We start from the raw sequence: 20,276 nt of genomic DNA, 5'->3' as shown, positions 1-20,276 counted from the left end.
TGTGTGACAAAAAATTCTGTCTGCCCTTCTCTCCACATGAGTTCTGGGACCTCAGCGCTTCCAGGAACTATTGCCAGTCTTCTGCTCAGATTGGGCTGGAAGACACTCTACACAGTGGGTGGAGCTAAGTCTCAGCCCCCTTGCCTGGGTGGAATGGGGAGGAGCTGTACTCGGCTGCTCTCCAATTCTGGAACAGGCTCGAACAAGCTCTCCATTTGGGAGCAGCTGGGAGCTACCCTCATTTTCGCTAGGAGTTAGTCTCCCTTGTGGGCATACCACGGGAATGCCTTCATGCCTGCTACTGGTTTTGGTCTGGGGGCAATCAGCTCTGCTTACCCACCTCTCTGCTTGAGCATTACTGGGCTACATAGCTTCCAGGAGTTGTCACCAGCCCAACAGGGCAGGGAGGGCTGGAAAGCATCCCCGACAGTGGCTGTGGTTGTGGTTTAGCACCTTGCCTGCGTGTGCGCAAACTGAGCTCTAGGACTGGCAAACCTTCTCATTTAAGGATGTGAGTCAAGGAGATCTGCATCCCTGCAAGTTCTTTGGTGCTTCTTCCGTTTGGTTCTGCAGATGAACAAAACTGCTGGTTGGGATTACTTCTTGGACACTGCAGGTATGCATTCAGTCTGTCAAGATGCTCGTGCTGGTGGTTCTAAACCCCACCCCACTCCTCCATCACAGATTTCCAGTGGTGGAGCCCCACCTCTGCAATCCCTGTGGAGCGAGATCAAAGTAAGGGTTCCCACAAAGTGACCCACAATGCTAGGGGAGGCTGGTTTCCCCCACCCCGTTCTCTTTGTCCACAGGAGTAACTGCCAGGTCAAGGAAGACCTCTCCATGTAATACTGTCCTGCCTGGGGGCCAGCCAATGCAGTCAGTGGGGAGCTGCTTCACTTACCCTTCTAATGCAATCCGTCGTGGTCTCTGTGATACAGGAGGGGTGCTTTAGCCTCACCCTTATATGCTAGGATTCTCTCAGTAGCATCTTGTTCTTGAATAGCTGTTACTTATTCTCGTGATGGTGAGCAAAGTCAGGAGCACACTATCACTGTCTTGGTGATGTCACTCTCTAACTCTAAAGCTCAATTTCATTGAGATAAAATAACATTGAATTAAATGTATTCATTTTTCTTAAAAATTAGGAGTCTCATCATCTTAGATAAACTTAATGGGGTTTTGGGGGGTGTTATCTTTCAAGTCAAGGACTGTCTCATACACGATTTCTAGCTATTAAACCTCAGTGCCTCGTGCATAATTGATGCTTCATACAGAATAATGACAATAATGATAATAACTACCACTATTGACATTGTTTAAAAGGCTATGAATTTTCATGAAAACCCTATGAATAAGTTCTATTTTACTCTCATTTTTAAGATAAGGAAACTGGGCCAGAGAAGTTGGGTAAAAGAACCAGAGTTGGACATTGAACTCTTTTCTAACTTGTCAGTTGATATCTAGGATATTTGAGGTCCATTGGATGATGCTGATTTGTCAGGAGAGAATGCTCCTGTGCCCTCTCTCTTAAGAGATAGTCACAGACTATTTACAGCAACTTTGAAGCCAACTTTTTTTTCTGATATGACACTAAGAATAGGTTGCTGTTCTCTGGCTGATGTCCTGGATTTGGGATAATTCTTCATTATTTGGGAGAGAAAATAATTTTTTTAAGACTATGGTCCCCATTAGCTGAGCACATGATAATAACTGACTTTTGAATACAATTTTTGTTCTACAAATAATTATTCCTTTAAGTGACTGCCTTTTTTTTTTTTGAGATAGATTGAAGTGGTTTATGGATTAAGTCACAATTTAAGATAAATGTTTTCATTAAAAGATAAGACAGAGTTCACCAAGAAAGCACCACGCCTAGAGGTTTTTAAGAACCATTGTGGACAATGTGGCTCTAAGGTTCTTAGAGAAAATCTATTCAGTCATTTGATTTTTATTTTTTAACAACAGAAAGAGAGTACAGAAAGAGAGTAACCATTGTAAAAATGGTTATTTTTCCCCCTTGGCTTAAATATGTCCCCTGTAGAATAAAGGCATTACACAAGGTAATCTTTCTTTCTTTCTTTCTTTCTATCTTTCTTTTCTTTCTTTCTTTCTTCTTTCTTTCTTTCTTTCTTCTTAATTTTTTTTTTTTTTTTTTTTTTTTTTTTTTTTTTTTTGATTAATTGATAAGGGAAGAAGGGGGGGCGGGGGAGGGGCAGAGAGAGAGAGAGAGAGAGGGAGTCACAGAATCCAAAGCAGGCCCCAGGCTCTGAGCTGTCAGCACAGAGCCTGACGCAGGGCTCAAACTTACGAGCCATGAGATCATGACCTGAGCTGAAGTCGGACGCTTCACCAACTGAGCCACCCAGGTGCTCCTCTTAGTTTCTTTCTTGCTACATGATTTTATAAGTTTCAACTATAATATTACAAAAAAATAAAAAGGTATTTCTTACTGTAACTGTCTATAAAGACATAGGACAAGGGTAGAGTGAAAGTCTTTTTCTGAAAGAATAATGTAAGCCAGCCCAGATGCTCTAAACTCTGATGGTCTCTAAATTAATACAGGCTAAACAATCACAAATAATTTCACTATAATCAGTGATTAAAAATAACAAGTAGGTTGACTAAATTTTTTTTTATTAAATTGCAAGATTGGTTGCATATACGGTATATGTACACACAGCTTGACTCAGTGATTATGGAAGCAAAGTTTCAACTCTTCTGTATATTTGGTTTTCTCTGTATTATGAATCTGGACTTTTGTTGTTTTTTTTTTTTACAGTAGTAAAAGGAAATGTGACAGCGAGGAATAAAACATTTTCCTTCACTTGCTCTCCTCATCCCTTTCTCTCAAGAATTTCTGCCTTTGGCAACTTTTCAACAAACACTTATTTAATGTCTGCTCTGAGTCAAGTCCTGAACCTAACACAGAGGACTCCCAGATCTGTGTCTGAGACTCCCAACCCTGACCTCTTTTTGGTTCTAAAACAAATCTTACAGCAACTTGTAGGGTATATCACAACCTTGTTGTGCTGTTTTCATATCAAATTTTACATACCCCCAATTGAGTTCTTTCTAATTCTTCTTCTGAAATGTGTTCCCATATTCTTGCATTGTATCATGATCAACCCATTAATTCCCTTAACACATATTGACTTAGCTCCCTCTACACGACAGGCACTTGGCTGAGTGCTGGAACAAGAATGGCAAAGTCCCTGTTGGTCTGCAACTTTCAGACGAGGAATAAGCCAGTCAATGTAAAACATACATAAGGTAATTACATGGTGGCACATGTAGCCAGAGGTCACTTTAGTGCTGTCCGAGAATGAGATCTGAGATCTGAGAAAGGATGTGTGCTTTCTTTCTCTGAGTAACTCACAGTAGTGAATTCAGGGTCATCCTTATGCCTCCATTCATTTGTTTCTTCCACTCATTCATTAATATTAATTTCATATGCATTTATTGAATGCTTACTAAATGTTTAAGATGCAAAGATAAACAAAGCATCCTCTGCTCTCCCTGGATGTTATAGTCTAGTGAGGAGGCAGATCAATAAGCAAATAAGGTCAATAAAGTGTTGTTATTTATTTTGATAGATACCTATATGGGACTCGGTAGAGGTAAACAGGGTGAAGGTCTTACTCAAGTATAGCTTAAGAACATGATATATATTTTATTCCTCTTAATATCTCCAGCATAGAACCTGCAAATAGGCACTCAAAGGAATGTGACGAATGAATATATAAATGGCAGCACACTGCCATTTATGCTGGAGTTGAAAGTAGAGTCCTATTGATTTGTTTTATTAAAGCATGTTTTTTAAAGTTTGTTTATTTATTTTGAGAGAGACAGAAAGAGCACAAGTGGGGGAGGGACAGAGAGCGGGAGAGAGAGAGAGAATCCCCAGCAGAGCCAGATGTGGGGCTCGAACTCACAAACTGTGAGATCATGACCTGAGCCCAAACCAAGAGCTGGACGCTTAACTGACTGAGCCACCCAGGCACCCTTTGGTTTACTTTACTTATGCATCATTCTATTGTTCCAGATATGGTATATTTCTCTCAATACCAATCTATAGTATTTCATTATTTTTAATCCCATACCTGTCATTTTTAAACACTTTTCTTTCTCTGGAGATTCCTTTATTTTCATACAAGTGCCATAATGAAAAAGGCTTATAGCTAAACCTCCAAACAATGCCTAAACATCCCCTCGCCCCCTTGAATATTATAATGGTCACTATGTAATACACTGTCTCTGTTTTCTGATAAATGCCCCAATGTTTTCTCTAGGGTATCTTCAAAAAGGGTATGCCAGCTGTGGAGTAAGTTTGAAAAATTTTCTCCCAGAACTAATGAAGGCTTCAGTAATACAAAAGATAAAATATTGTGCCATGTCTCAAAATAGCAACAAAGGTCACAAAAATACACCCCTCCCCCTCCCCCCCAATCTAATGAAATTCTAATTGCTGCTTCATTGATATGTCCTAGATGCTGGCACATGCAGAAGCTACTTTACTCCTCACAACAATCGAGGGAAGTAGATAGCTCTGATTCCCAGATGAAGAGGCTGAGCTTCACAAAAAAAATTTGAATGATTTCCCCAAATCACAGGATTAACAAATGATACAGTGGATCAGTGGAAACACTGGCCCTTGGCACAGACGGACAGAGATGATTCTTGCTTGTCCCCTCTACATCTGACCTCTTGCAGAAAATTAAAAGCCTGAGTCGGATCTCCATTTTCAGTCCTGCAAATTCGAATACCATTTATCTCTCATTATTGGCAAGTTCATAACTGTTTTTAATTTTGCTCCTTGTTACTAAGTATAACTGAAAATAGTTCTATCTTTCCCCAGCTTTGGTGTATTGAAGGGACAGCAGGTCCATCTTTCATTTGTAAGAGCTTTTCACAGGTGGAAAGATGAACTTGTCCTTCAAATGTCTCTTCATCCAGTTGGGTAATCCTTTTTGCTGTTTTTGGCTCATTTTTTTAAAGCTGTCTCTTTAGTTTTGAAGAAGGTTAATTAAAGAAGGATCTTTACCTAAGTCTTGTGCTAGAAATATGGTTTTAAACAGAAACCATGTCTGTTGTGAATTTTCCTCAAATGTGCTCATGCTTGGAGGAAATTAGTCACACAGTTCACTAGAAAATTATTACTGATGATATTCATATTTTTATTTGCTTATTTATTGATTTTATAATGACCTGAAATTCAATGGAATTATATTATAATTATATTATATTTTATATAATTATATTATATTTTATAATGACCTGAAATTTCAGTGGAATTATATTATGTAAAAATAGGAACATTTAAGGCAGTGCTTTATTTAATCCATGTTAGTTCCTGTAACACCATCTGTACAATATTTTCAGAATGCCCTTTGTCTCTCTGATAGATCTCATCTTCTAGAATAACAACCTAATATGAATGGCGATAGTCTTTTTTTTTTAATGTACTTCAAAAAAAATTCAAACATCTGTCCGGTTTATTCTATTCACTGTGGACCATATAAATGTGATGGTTGGGAAAAACAAAAGCTTTCCCAGAGAAATCTTAACACTTCCATACATAACAATATTTTTTAATGGGGTTTGTGAACAAGAAAAAATTTTTGATAGCTTACAAGTTTATACGCAGTTGATAACTGTGACTGGAATTCTTGATATTTTTAAATATGGAAAATTGAGCAAAGCTCTCTAAAAGATGACAGTTCCTCAGCCTGTCACTCTTGGGAATGAAGAACAAAGTTGCCTGTTAAACATGACTCTTAAGGGGCAAAGAGACACTTGCAGAACTGAGCCTGAAAACAATGCAGGATTCAATCTTTTTGTCTCTTCCTTAAACTTTGAGGTAACGAAGTCAGAAGGCAAGTCAGAATCATAATGCTATCCCTACAACTGTTAGGAGAGAGCGTTGCTAAGAGAAGGAAGGTACCAAATTGGAAATGATGATAGAGGAAAAGTCATAGTTAGAGAATCCCCAGCTTGGAAGGCAGAGACCTAATTGTAAGACCAACAGCCACGAGCATGCACAGAAAAGTAACTTAGGTCTGAGGTCCTCTGGAATAAATCTTTGGTGATAACAACACAGTCCACAACAGGGATACTTTTATATTTATAGTTTATTCTCCATTATTGCCAGAGGCCTCAAATCCCACATAGTCAAAATCTCCATTCACTGCTGCCTGCTGGGCATTTAACAAGGGCTCTTGTAACAGGACCCAGAACAAGTAAGAACATGAATAAAAAGTGCAGGGGCCAGCCAGGCACCACAGGCTGTGAGGTAGCCAAGTGGAGGCATTGGAGAGAAACAGAGAAAGCGTACAATGACCCTGAGTGCCTCAAGGCATGGCTTCAAAAGGTGTCAACACCAATTAAATTGTAAAAGCTCTGTCAGCTTCTGAAAAGTCATCCAGACAGGGACAAGACAGTACATAATCAAAGGGATGGGATATGATTTTGTATGGTCTACACTAGACCTGGTATACACATGCACGCCTGGCAATTTGTGACCCATATGTGAGCCTTCAAGTTAAGGCTGCCCTTAAAGGTGTAAATACCCTTCCTCTGGGAGCTCTCTGGGTTTAAGCTGGGGGATCTTGAAACCCTTTATTAGCAGGTAGCGACTGGTGGCTCCCATAGGTAAATTGCCCCAAAATATAACAAGACATGCACCGTAGATCATGTCCATAGGTCAGCTAAAGGATAATTGCCTAATCTCTTGGCTTGAGCTAAACAGGCAGAAAAACAATCTGTTAACAAACAACATTATGGAGAGTTTTCTTTGTCAGCAAAAGGCCCCATGGAATCTACTCTTCCTGGAAACAGGACATCTTGACAGTATTGAATTTGCAAATAGCTACATCAGTAAGAAGATAACTTTGCATTTCTTATCTGGCTTTGGAGGGTATTAAGTTGGCTTTAAAGAATTTATTGGGTTTTGGCAAAAGTACCCTCATGTCAATTCATGAAACGATGTCTCCCTCTCTCTCTTTTTCTCTTTTTTGCCTACGGGTAACTATGATAGGTATGACCAATTTATTGGATGGTGTTCAAAGTGACAGAGTTGGGGAGGAGAAGAAATGCACTTTATAGCTGGGGGAAAAAAGATCGGAAGAACTGTCAAAGTGTTTCTCACATACTTTACTGCTAAATAATTTTCTTGGTCTATGGAACTTTTTCACTTACCAAATCAAGTAAAATGCCTGGGGTTTGAGGTAGATTCAAAAGCAGACCCTAATGACATTAAAGTTCCAAGCATGGTCAGTCTTAAAAAAACAAAACAAAACACTAGCACAAAACTCAAAAAGATTATTCTTATCTGTTTTTTTTTTTTAGATGGAATGCCACTTAATTTAAGGATTTAGAATGCAATCCTTTTAAAAAATGAAACTATTTGAATGCTCTTAACATAGCTAAAGTTACTCTTTTATTTTGAAGGAAAGATAAACTAGGCACAAAAGAATGTAACATATTATTGAGTATCAGCTTGAAGCTATAAGTTGTTAGATTATCTTTTAGATGTTTTATTTTAAAATATAATAGCTATTGTAAAACTGAGTTCAATAACAAGAAGAAAATTGAGGGAGACATTTATTCAAATTTTAGTATTGATCCTGGGTTAGTCAAGATGGGCTAAATTATGCTACAGTGACAAAGAGAACAATCTCAGTGGCTTAAAACAGAAACACTTTCTCACATAAATTTTCTATGGGTCTGGGATATCCTATAAAGCGGTGTTCCTCCACATGATTTTAATATAGCAATGATTTATCAATATGTGCTCCAGAAGTGTCATGACAGGGAACAGGAGTCAGAGGGTCAAGTACCTGCAACTAAATGTTCCTACTCAGGAGTGACAGACATCATTTGTGCTCACAGTTAATTAGCTAAACAAGTCACAGGGCTATCCTGAACTTTCAGGGGTGAATGCAATTATCTGGTGGACCTGAGAGGAAAAGGAATTGGTATTAGTAAACTGTTGTCAAGTCAGCCATAGACCAACCACTCTTTCGATAACCAAGTATTTGTTCCTCTCTTCTGCCCCAATCCTATATTCATCTCCATAAGAGAGACCATCCAAAAGCTTTTTATACAGCATGGAATCCATGATCTCAAATGAGAATGTGGCTCTTCTTGATATAGAGACATATAAACTGAAAGGGAGAGTTGTTTTCTCCCCCTCACAATCCACAGACTAGGAAGGAATAAGGGTGATAGTGAAACTCAGTGTGGGAATTCAGACAAGCTGATGGGCAGTTGTTGTGCCTGACTGACTTAGTAGTGGGGAATGTTCCTCAGTTATGTTGGCTTTGTCCCCTCAGGGGGATCCCAGTCTATTGTTCTTGGTGACAAAAAAAGCTCAATTCTTTCTCTATTCTCCCTTGTCAAATCTATAATGGGCATTGGGGAAAATGAGGAATAAGAGATTGAGAAATAGGCAATTTTCTTAGCCCATTACCTGCCTGAAAAGGGTTAGGTACCAAGGGTGATTTTAAGTGATAAACAGGCACAGACTCTTTGAGTCTAGTCATGGGATTCCTTTGGCAGTGAAATTCTCTCAAAAGGATTCTTACCTATGTGATGCTACACAGTTCCATGTATCAATTCCATGCCCATGAGGTTTTTTGAGATTTGGTTCTTGGAATATTTACTTTTTAATTTTCTCCCCTTCCCTCTTCTTCTCCTTCCTTCTATCCTCTCTCCCCCCACTCCCTTTCATATTTGCAGTTGTTTTTCCATTAAGTGTTTCATGGTTCAGGAAGAGAGTCACATTCTCAGTCTCTTTTGGCCAACTAAAATGATAGATGTGGTGCCCCCCTTTTTTTTTATTAAAAAATATTTTTAACATTCATTCTTGAGACAGGGAGAGACAGTGTGAGCAGGGAAGGGGCAGAGAGAGAGGGAGACACAGAATCCGAAGCAGGCTCCAGGCTCCGAGCTGTCGGCACAGAGCCTGACATGGGGCTCGAACTCTCAAACCTTGAGATTGTGACCTGAGCTGAAGTCGGATGCCCAACCGACTGAGCCACCCAGGCACCCCTGGGGTGCCCCACTTTTCATCATATCTTTATTCTGAGATGCCATAATCCATTCCCAGATTTAAACATAGTATGGTAGCCATACCCCTGATTTGATCCTTGCCTTAATAATTAGATTTCATTTTTCTGTTTTGTACAAAGTAGTCTCTGAGAAAGGAGTTTTTAGAATCCTACTAATCCCCAAACTTCTTTACTCTTCTATATATTGTTTGCTCCTAATTGCAAATCAGTCTATTCTTTTCTGAGATCATCTTTTTCTTTTTGTGATACCCAGCCAATTGCAATTGACATCAATCTGCAGACACTCTAATCTTCTATTTAATCTTTTGTCAAGGGCAACAAGTTTTATTTTGAATAAGATCTATTTTATAAATCATCATAGGTGGTAATATTACCAAATGATTTGCCCCTGCAGATGATTGACTTGCATCTTCTAGCCTCCACAGGAGGTGGCCATTCACAACTGCTACCCCCGGTAGGATCAACACTAAGCCTATGCCACATACTTTAGAGTTTTTGTCATGGTGACATCTATTCCTAGTATAAATAACTGTTTTAGTCTGCATGGATTGGGTTAGGCTACACTGACAGCAACCCAAAATTTCAGTACTTAAAACACCCGGATTTATTCCTCTTTCATGCAACGCGTGCTATGAGCCCAGAGAAGTCTCGGGGCAGCTGAGCTGTCCTCCATGGAAGGGATCTACATTGTAGTTCCTTAGCAATGTGGTTTTCCAATAGCCATAGCAGAGACCAAGTGAAGTACAGAATTGGGTGCCAGTAACTAACGTGCGTCTTCCTGAAAGTGACAATTGTAATTTCTGTCACTCCTAAGTATGCATATTCCTCTTATGTGTCCAGAAGGGAAGGAAAAGTGGATATCGGGTATTAGAGGCCATGTCTGCCAAATAACCTGACTTTGTGACTTGATGAGTGGGAACGTCATTCATCAATTAAAGTAGTAGTCTCTGAAACCCTACTAATCTAAGCATTTTATTTCTAGTGTATTGGAACCACTCTTAAAACCCTAGCTGACAAATTTTATATAATTATTAAAATTTTAAAGTATTTAAAAGGTTCACTATAACTTTTGGGAGTGGCTTATATCTTCTAGTTATTTAGATTCCAACTTACTTTCTAAATGGACATTGTAAAATGTTACTCAAAGTCTTCCAATTATAATTATCAGGTATTTTATAGGAACACTTAATTTAGTAATATTTAGGGATAAACATCTGTGTTGGTCCCCTAAAAGGTCTGTCCCTGTCTTGAAACCTGTGATTGTGACCTTACTTGGAAAAATGGTCTTTGTAGATATAATTAAGTTAAAGATCTGGAAATGAGGATCATCTGGATTAGGGTAGGTCCTAAATCCAATGGCAAGTGTCCTTAGATGAGGGGGAAGGTCTTCTCTAGAGCAGAAGGCCATGTGAAAACAGAAGCAGAGGCTGGAGCGAGCAGCCATAAGGAGGGCTGAGAGCCACCAGAAGCTGGGAGAAGCAAGGGAGGCTTCTCTTCAGCACCTTCAGAAGGAGTGCAGCCCTTGATTTGGGACTTCTGGCCTCCAGACTGTGAGACAACGAACTGATGTCGTTTATTTTTTATTTTTTTATTTATTTTTTATTTTTTTAGCGTTTATTTATTTTTGAGACAGAGAGAGACAGAGCATGAACGGGGGAGGGTCAGAGAGAGGGAGACACAGAATCTGAAACAGGCTCCAGGCTCTGAGCCGTCAGCACAGAGCCCAACGCGGGGCTCGAACTCACGGACCGCGAGATCGTGACCTGGGCCGAAGTCGGCCGCTTAACCGACTGAGCCACCCAGGCGCCCCTGATGTCATTTTAAACCATCAGGTTTGTGGTAATTTGTTACCACAGCCCTGGGAAATGAATACACAGTCCATGTGAGCTTTAGGCTTCTAAAAATAATAGATGCAATGAATACATATTATTAAATATTATACTTACTGGGCTAAAGGAACAGTGCAAAGTGAACTAGGCAAGATTATGACAAAGTCATAAGATTTAATATTAAAAGTCCTAGGTTTGATTTCACATGGCCTGAGTTCCAGGTTTAACTTTTGAAGTAGTTACATGTTTTAAAAACTCAGTTTCCTCACTTATAAAGGAAAATTATAATAAATCCTTTCCTGCCAACCTGGGGGATTGCTTTATGACTCAACTGAGGTTATTGATGTGGGGTGCCTTGAAATCAGTAATACAGCAGATAAATGAAGTTTTAACGATGATGGTTGTTAATATCGAGACAATAATAAATAAAAACAAACCCTAAGTCTGACATTATAATTTCTGAATATTTTCTTTTTAAAATGGACTTCATTTAGTGAGCTTCTTAGGTTTGCAACAAAAGGATAAAATGGTCTAAGCATTGAGAAAACCAAAACCTTGCCTTCTCTCAAAAGCAACCCATTGACTTCAATTGTTAAACTATATTTGAAGCATGGAAAGAAACTAGAAAGAAAAACAACACTTCTGTGGTCAGGTACTCAAGAAAAATGTAAATATGTTTATAAGAAAAAAGCCCTAAAGGCTGACTGAAAGCTTCCTATTATGTTTCACCTCATATAAGACCTTCCTAGAAAAATATAATAGCTATATTCTAGATATAATATTCTCGGAATAATACTACTTTATTTTTAGTACTTCCCTTCCGTAACTAATTTAATTTTTTTTTTAATTTTTTTTTCAACGTTTATTTATTTTTGAGACAGAGAGAGACAGAGCATGAACGGGGGAGGGGCAGAGAGAGAGGGAGACACAGAATCGGAAACAGGCTCCAGGCTCTGAGCCATCAGCCCAGAGCCTGACGCGGGGCTCGAACTCCCGGACCGCGAGATTGTGACCTGGCTGAAGTTGGACGCTTAACCGACTGCGCCACCCAGGCACTCCCATAACTAATTTTAAATATACCAATAAAGATTAACTCATAAAGTTTCTTCTTCATTTACAGACATTGTTTCCATCAGATAGATAACCCAGAGAGGACACCACAAATCACAGATCCAACTGAGAATAAAACTTTGTGATGCAACTTTGAGGTAATGGCGGCATCTAAGGGGTGTGTGTGTGTGTGTGTGTGTGTGTGTGTTCTCCTAGAAGGTATGTTGTTTTTTTTTTTTTTCTTTTGTAAATGGGAGCTTAAAAGTCAGTTAGTATTTGGGGTGCCTGGGTAGCTCGGTCGGTTAAGCATCTGACACTTGATTTTGTCTCAAGTCATGATCTCACAGTTCGTGGGTTTGAGTCCTGCATCTGGCTCTGGGCTGACAGTGCAGAGCCTGCTCAGAATTCTCTCTCTCCCTCTCCTCTCTGCCCCTACCCCACTCATGCTTTCTCCTTCTCTTTCTCTCAAAATAAACAAACATTTGAAAAAAATTCAGTAAGTATGGAATATAAATTTTGAAGACAAAATTTTCTTCCTGTTCAGTTGCTCCTTGGTTATCAGTAGCTTAAAGTTGTTGCTATTGAGGGTACTTGATGTTTAGTCTATACTCCTGCTTAATTTGGATGGCTGAGTCACACACATGTGCCCTTTGAGCAAAGATTTTTGCTTCTCTTATTACCAAGGGCCTGCACCAACATTGTGAGTCTACCCCTGTAGTCCTGCATGAACTATCTCTCCACACCTTTGGTGGAAATTTTATGTCTGTGGATTTAGTATTAAAACCCAGGCATTAGTTGTGTTATCATCTCTCTCATAAAAATGCTAAGGAAGATTTTTGTGCGGATGCTGAAATCTAAGCTTTACAAGATCTCCAGATGCTTTCAAGGAGACAAAGGTGTTGGATCGCTAGAAATTCTTTGATATTGCACACTAAAAACCTTGGTGGGATTAAAAATCAATGCTACAAACTTTTGTGTGGAATAAACCAGGACTGAAGGCATTTGTGAATTCGGGAAATTTGAAGAGAGTGAAAGAGAGAGTGTCATTTTAAGACGTCAGTAGCTCATGTCAATTGCAACTAAATTATAATGACCTGTTGGCTGTTGATTCAGTTAGACTTCTTATTGGCAAGAACTCATCTCTATAACCAGGTCTGCAGCCTCCTACTGCTGGGTGAGCTATCACGTTTCACATCTGTGTGATCAGAAAAGCAAAATGGTCCATCATCTCTGGGCTGCTCATTTTCACTGAAGCTCTGAGAGCCCCTCCCCCCCACTTTGTCCCACCTCTTCCCCAAACCTTCTGGAACTCCTACTCTGAGGTTAACAAACACACCTATAACATCAGCCTCTCCTCTGAATAGTCCCTTTACTCACTGACTGAAACTCGGTAGCCTCCTAAGCATCCTCTTCCCTGGAAAATCTACCAAAGACGGGCTAACTTGCCTCTCAACCCTCTTCATTTCAAGGCCAAGGCAGTAGGATAGGCATGACCTTTGGTTCCCCATTGTTGTTTTATAGCTATTGTCTTCCTCTTTCAAAACGCTGGCTCTTCTGAAGCCCACAACCTTCTTCTCCACCTCTCTTTTAATTGCTTTGAAATCTACCAACTAGGAGCCTCTCATCCTTCCTCTTAATGACTTTTGCCTCTCAGTCACTGTCTCATTTTACTGCTCCGCTGCTGTCATCATTCTTAGAAATTTCAGTTTCTGCATAGGAAATAAAATTAGCTGATTTTCCAATTTCTTAATCTCACTTTCAAAAGTTCTTTTTTTCCTGTTTGTTCCCCCTACAAAACCGATTTCAAGCACTCTGGTTTTTGATTACCACCTTTTATTCTAGATAATTTACAAGACACTTGGTTAAACAGGTAGGTAAAGTTTGTAGTATTTTTGGAATGGAGTGCTTGGACACCAAGCCAGGTCCAAACCCAGAAATGATCTTTGATAGTTAAGCACAAGAAAAGCTTTATTTATATTACTTGCTGGCTTTCCCAAGTCCTCTACTTAAATAGATTTGAAATTAACACTTGTCACGGGAGAAAGTTTCTCATTTTCTGCTTCTTTTATTTTTTTTCTTCTTACATCCTAGACCTCCCCATTGGATAGACAGGTAACAAAAATTCCTTACAAAAAATATGACAACATTTTCTTTATGAACCCATCCTTGTGTTCTGCATATGTTTTACTCTTCTCAATTCAAAAACACAGATATTATAATAAAAATATAATAGCAATTATATATATATGAAATCATCTTTTTGTTGTTGTTCTGGGTCCTGTTTGAAAGAAGCCGGTGTCATGACAATGCAGTTGTTTCAAATATTATTTGAAAATAATATTTCCAATACTGAGAACTGTCAGAGAATAAAATAATATGTAAAGAACGGACCCTCACTGTTTTCACAGCCAGAAAAGCACAGATTTCCAAATGTTAAAAACTTAGCACACTGAAATTTACTTTCACTTTTGCAAAATACAATTTCTTGTCAATATCTGTCAAAGTCTAAGATAATAAAGTAATGGTCTTGGTGGAAGAAAAGTGCGAAAGTTAAAACAGATTCATTTCTTGTCATTCTACCTCCATTTGTTCACTTTCTGTTCCTTCTCCCCACCAAATATGCCCTTTCTTTTTTACTTTATCTGGGTGGCATCTTAATATGCATAGCAGCATCAGAGCCAGACAAGGACCAAATTAACATAATACAAATATAGAGAAAATGCCATAACTTGGTTTCTTACAAACAAAATACGAATATGATATGCTGTCACCTGGGCCGCTAGATACTTGCATCAAGCCTTGTGTGTTTTTCATCGACGGAGCTTATATTTTTATTTTTTAACTCAAAACTGACATAAATAAATAAATGTAAATGCAGACCAGTTTCGTAAGTTATTAAGTATGCTCAAATAATCCATAAAAAATTCTATGTGGCTTATATAAAATCTTATTGGCTAACATCCTCATTAATTTATTAGATTAATTTCATTTCTTTATAGCTATCTATGCAATTAAGGCCAGAAGACATAAGCATCTGTCAGAATAAGTCTACATTGTTCATTGACTCAATTATCAGGCTTATTTTGTCTTCTGGTTCTGTTTCTAGTGCTTGTATTCAAAGGAATTTTTCAGTTTCAAGTGATAGTAAACCAATTCAGATACTCGTTAGAAGAAAAGGCAACTTATCTCCTGTAATTAAAAAATACAAGTGTAGATTCAGATATGGCTTGATCCAGGAGCTAAAATGACATAACCATCTCTTTCTCTTTTCCTTTTTTCTTTCACCTCCTTCTAGTCAGTTTCCCCCTCCCCCATTATTTATCTTCTCTCTGCTTCTCATTGACTTCATCCATGGTTCCTTCTGTGTGGTGGTTGCAAGAGGTTTAAAAATTCTAGGCTTATCGCATCCTAAGATTGGCAATCTGATTAGAAAGATCTACTAACTTTCCAAAATGTTAACGGAAGTCTTAGGAATGATTTTAATTAATAGGACCTGGCTCACATACTTATCCGTGAACCAACCACTATGGCCAGCGTTATAAGCCCGTCTCTGAAGCCAGGTGACTGGGTTCAAATCCTCTGTGAATCACATGGACCAAGAATGGAAGACAGGAATTTCCTGATGACAAATATGGCCACAGTTATTTAAAAGGAGAGGTTAGGGCAGGGAGAGAACAACATTGTGTACTAGAGAACTCATTTGTAGGCAACAGCAGAATTGTTACAGCTTTATAGTTAGACACTCTGACGTATGCTAAGAATGTTTGATTCATTGGTCTTGCTTTCCTAAAGCTTTGAATATTTGTGGAAAGTGCACAATTGCTTAGTACAAGGGCACCATTCAAATGGTCATCAGTGTTGTTTATAAAAGTTCAGTTTCCAACTATGTAGGAAGATCAGAAGAAAAAAAAAAGAGGAAAGACTCTTCAAACTGGTTGGGGTTTTACTGAATAAGAGAAATAGTAGTGTTGGTGGGTTGGGTCAAAATTGAAATGGAATGTTTTTTGAGAAACTCTGAGCACCTAATCATTGACTTCTTTTTTTCCCACTTCCAAATCCTTGAGAATTTTGGATAGACAGTATTTCTCTACAAACACCTAATAAAAAGGGGAATAGGAAGGAGAGGTAGGGAATTTTAAATAAATTTTTAAGCTGCTGCCTGGTTTTTATCAAACTCACACTCTGATATTCATTAGCCTGCCTTGATGTCTCTTAGTCCTCGTGAACATAAGATAGTGCTTATTTTAGTGACTTGCTGAAGACAGCCTTGTTTTTGAAGCCAATAATAGTTTTGAATCATTTAAGCTGAATCTTGTGTCTTCTCTGAAATAATTAAAAGATGTGCTAGGTTCAGTTTGCCATTGGCTGTTTGTATGAACTCGAGGATTATGAAGAGACTTAGCAATAACAAACTGAAGTGAAAAGTTTTAGATGTGTCAGCCCCCTCTCTTTATGTAGAAAGAGCCATTTATTATTCAGTATAAATTGTACATTTTCAATATATACGGACCGATTTCACAAATTTTATATTGAATGAGATTTTATGTGATATAGCTGACATTTTATTTTATTTTTTTTAATGTTTATTTATTTATGTTTTTTGAGAGAGAGAAAGAGAGACAGAGCGTGAGCAGGGGAGGGGTGGAGAGAGAGGGAGACACAGAATCCAAAGCAGGCTCCAGGCTCTGAGCTGACAGCACAGAGCCCAACACGGGGCTCGAACTCACAGACCGCAAGATCATGACCTGAGGTGAAGTCAGATGCTCAACTGACTGAACCACCCAGGCGCCCCGGTATAGCTGACATTTTAATGAGATAAATAGTAATTATTATTTCTAAAGGTACATTTAAGTGCGTACAAAGAAATTTAGTCTTATCTAAACAAAGCATCTTAGTTTATATAAATAAACATAAAACCTAAGGTTTTAGAAATACTTTCAGCAGCAGCTCTTGAAGTTGAGACATTGGATATAATCAGAATGAATCTGTTGGACTAAATATATTTTTAGAAGAGTTGGACTGAATGCTGCAATGGGGTTATAGTCAAGGTATAATCAAAGTGACGGAGTAAAAGTGCAAAAGGGTCTAGTTAAGGAGGAGCTTGAACAGTAAATTGGAGTAAGCCAGCTTGACAAGAAGATGGGGGAGAAGGGAAGGAAGAAGTTCTTTCAGAAAGAAGGGATATCATAGGCAAAAGAAGTTAACCCCAAAACAATCCTAGATGCCTGGAATCCAAAGGCTGTAGAGCTGGGAAGTAGAAAAGGTAGCCCTGGAGGAAGATAGTCCTGCTGATAGCCAAGGCAGGCAGGGCCAGGATTCACTGAAAGCCTTGGAGGCCATGTTTTAACCCATTTCCTTTTTCATACAGGGATTACTCATAAAGGGGGTATGTTGACTATAAGTCTCTGAATTATATGATCACATCACATTACTCCTTTCTAAAGGCTTCATTGGTGCTTATTCTTTGGACAAAATAAAGTCTAACACTTTAGCTCAAAGCGAATAGCTTCTACCCTCCTTTCTGTGCCCTTGGGCATATGGACACATTGTGTTGCTAAAATCACAGTTTCTCAGACAACACTGTAGTGTTTTATTGTACTGTGCTGTGACCTCTGCCTAGAATTTTCTCCTCCCCGTTTCATAAAGGTTTTGCTAATTCTAACTACTTCTCTATTTTGCTTCCAGGGAAAATGTATTCTTTCTCAGTTGTGATTTTTAAAACACTTTCTTTTTTCTATCTTTCTTATTCCATTTCTCACTTCTCTCTTGAATTTTGATTATATAGGTGTGTGTATATATTCAAAATATCCATAACATTAAACATGTGTGTAGGCACATATGTATATATGTATTTAAATCTCATTACTAAATTTTAAGATCCTAGACAATAGGGATTGTTTAAATATATTTTATGAATTTCTTCTGGTAGTATCTCACATAATGCTTTGTACTAGTCTGTGCTCTAGTTGAGAGAAACAGAAAGAGAGAAAGAGAAATAAAGTTTTTTCAGGGAGCTCATCAACTTGAATCATTCTAGGCTTTTCAAAATGACAGGTCACACGTGACATAGATAAATTAGTAGGGTACTTTTCAGTTACGATTGAAGAATGGTCAGAACAAAAGAATGGACCTTTATAAACCACTTTTCAAATTGCAGACCCTTAAGAGTTTGCTTTAAAGAAAGGTCCTACTTGGGTAAGAATTTGTGTGGCCAAGTGTGGTGGAAAAAAGTCTATAATAGATCTAAACATTTTTGGTAACTATTACCTCACCTTTGAAAAGCCTAATGTGATTGTTTCTGGATAAATTAATAAAACTTGATCTCCTCAAGTGTCTACACATCTCAAAATTTTTTTTAAGCCTTGCCCACATTTTCTTGGATTACTGAAGGTCATCATATATTTTATTTTTGAAGCTTCTAGGTATATGTTAGTCTTTCTACTGGTGCCAGAAGAAAAAGGGCTTTGGCAGTCACGTTCGATGGAAAATCCATTCTCGGATACGCTAGGACACAGCTGACACCCAGGGCACGTGTGAATTTAACAGAGAGATTTAGTGGGCTGTTCGGCAGCAGAGAGATTAAGAAGCTGAACTCAGTAGTTTCATAGACGCTGACGTTATTCAACTTCTGGTAAAAAGCATTGCGTATGTCCAAAGTCTGGTACACTTTTAACCATGTACAGTAATTTAAGTACCTTAAGTGACGGCACTTCTGTACAATCATGATCACATTCTTTGACTACTTGGAAAAATTTATGAGAAGAAAAACGTGATTCAATATGTTTAGCTGTTTTCACATTACAGAACAATATTCTAAATTTAATAAATTACAATCTGAAAGAGAACCACAATTTACTATTTTATTTTTGAAAATATGTGCTCTAACTAGAGCTGATTTTTGAAAAGAAATCTTTTTGGACAACTGTTAAAGACCAATTATCAGTCTTGTTTTGTCTTTAAGAAAGGTTACCGGTCCTGCTGACCAATACTGACATCAGTGGCCATGGCAGTTTTCCAGAACATATCACCTCTCTTTTTCCTTTCCTTTGTCTTTCTTCACTTCCTGCTTTCTGGTTATCCCTTCATCTTTTTACTCTATTGTCCTTCTCTTTCTCATAAAACTCATTTTCCTCTCAGCTTATCTTACTCTGGCCTGAATCAATGACACTTAAATGTGACTTAATATTAATCTGTCAGAAATATTGAAAAGCAAAGAAGTTGTTTTGACATTTCAACCTTTTCTTTTCCTTTCTATTTCCTACTTCCTCCCTCTCTCTTTGCCTGTTTCCTTCTCTTTTTCTTTTCTTCTTTCCTTCTTTACTTTTAAGGAAATCTGGAAATATGCTTTATAGCTTTGTTTTCTTTAGGCTTTCACGTAATTTACTGTATTAAAAATGTTTTGAAGTCAGAAGAAACTTTTTCTTTAATCCCATTAAAGCGACATAAATCAACATTTGCTTTTAAAACATTATTTATAGCATGTTGTGTGTGTGTGTGTGTGTGTGTGTGTTTAATTTCCATAGAATCTTGGGGTTAAAGAGGACATAAAAGTTTTATACAATGTGTGAGAATTTTGTACAAAATGTTCTTTCCTTCCTTGGGTTGATAATCCAGCCGACTCCTGAGTATCTTCAATGTGAAGGAGATTTCTCCCCAACTTTCTTTTCCACTAAGACCTTCCCTTCTTGTATTAAGGCTCAGTTTGTATTTACATTTGTCTCCTGCCTCCCTGTTCTACTTTTCCTACTTTCCCCCTTTGCAGCCATTTAGAAAAGGCAACTTGTTTTTTTCAATAGGAAAGCACTTCATGTTTTAAATACATTATCATAAAATATTCTAGAAGGATAGATGAAAACCATTAACAATGACTACGTCTGTGAAATGGAACTGAGAATGGGGCATGAGGGAGAGAATTCTAGAAATTAACACCCGTTGGATTTAAAGCATACTTATTTATATATTAATGTAATAATTGTAATTATTATTATTAGTTTTTATTTTTATTTTATTTATTTGATTTTAGAGAGAAAAAGAGAGTGCGCCAGCTGGGGAGAGGGGCAGAGGAAGAGAGAGAGAGATAGAGAAAGAGAAAGAGAGACAGAGAGAGACAGAGAGAGAGAATTGTAAACTGGTTCCATGCTCAGCATGGAGCCTGATGCATGGCTCGATCTCAGACCCCTGGGAACAGGATCTGAGCTCAAATCAAGAGTCGGGCGCTCAACCTACCAAGCCACCCAGGCACCCCTAATCTTTATTACTACCTTAAAATACCTCAAATTCTTTACAATTCCCTTTTAAAAATGTAAATAGCTGCAGTTCTTCAAGCTTT

At 38.2% G+C, this 20,276-nt stretch overlaps 1 long non-coding RNA gene across 1 annotated transcript in view; it reads left to right on the top strand.

Annotated features, from left to right (window-relative positions):
* Window positions 1-202: 202 nt before the first annotated feature.
* Window positions 203-20,276, top strand: part of LOC121022435 (uncharacterized) — a 30,958-nt gene continuing 10,884 nt past the window's right edge. The window contains exons 1-2 of the long non-coding RNA XR_005786941.1: window positions 203-616; window positions 12,018-12,105. This is a non-coding gene — a long non-coding RNA (uncharacterized LOC121022435). The remainder of the gene's footprint in view (window positions 617-12,017; window positions 12,106-20,276) is intronic.

This window comes from Herpailurus yagouaroundi, unplaced genomic scaffold (genome assembly GCF_014898765.1).
Source record: "Herpailurus yagouaroundi ecotype Mexico unplaced genomic scaffold, PumYag 403, whole genome shotgun sequence".
In the NCBI taxonomy this organism is placed as follows: Eukaryota; Metazoa; Chordata; class Mammalia; order Carnivora; family Felidae; genus Herpailurus; species Herpailurus yagouaroundi.
This window is presented reverse-complemented; position numbering and strand designations above follow the sequence as displayed.